The following is an 866-nucleotide window of genomic DNA, read 5'->3' as shown; positions in this document are numbered from 1 at the left end:
GAATTTACTCTGTAAATCTTCACCCAAATCCTAATAAAAAAAAAAAAAATGTCCAACATCAGAAAGGTCCACCTTGGTTGGTAGTGAGTTCCCCATCAATGAAGTTGATCAAGCAAAGGCTACTTAGCACATAGGGAGATGAATGAGAAGCTGTACCTGGGACCCCTCGGTTTACTTCTCACTCTTAAAAATCTGTGATCATAGAGTCTCAATTATAAAATTTCTTCCTAAATATAAATGATGAATTTTTGAAATAGCTTAATATTTAGTGGTTGTACTATTTTTTTTTCCCTAATCAGCTACAAATTATCTCTTGATGAACAAAAAAAATATGCCATTATTTCTCAATGTGGCAACCAAAGTGTTATTTTAAAATCCTCTACTAAAGAATTGTATTTCATCAGCTCAACTCTCACTCATTCAGGAAGGGGAAAGGAAAGAGAGAAAAAATGAAGTAGCTTTTATGAAACTCTAAATTTTGTTTCTCTTTGCAGGATCTGAGTGGTCTTTTGCTGCCCCAGTGGGCAGGGGGAACTTGGTCTAACATGGGGGATTTGATGAAGGCACAAGGCCAGAGAAGGAACCAAGCACCGTAGGCCCCATCATTAGCCAGAACAATCTCTCATTCTGACCCACGGTCTCATGTTGATAGTTAGCAAAGACACAAATCTTTAGATCTTGGTCTGTTGGTCCAAGCTTCATACATCTGAAGTGGCCCAAGCACACTTTCGCGAGATGGCTCCTTCTCTGCGCCTGCTTCCAAAGCCCAAAGGAGAATCATGCAAAAGGCCACACAGTTACTTTAATATGAAACCACGAGCTCTGGTAGCATAGTGCCTAAGGCACTTGACTACTAACCAGAAGGC

Source organism: Orycteropus afer, unplaced genomic scaffold (assembly GCF_000298275.1).
Source record: "Orycteropus afer afer isolate SDZICR_OR568_19922 unplaced genomic scaffold, OryAfe1.0 scaffold00893, whole genome shotgun sequence".
NCBI classification, from domain to species: Eukaryota; Metazoa; Chordata; class Mammalia; order Tubulidentata; family Orycteropodidae; genus Orycteropus; species Orycteropus afer.
Note: the sequence above shows the minus strand (reverse complement) of the source record.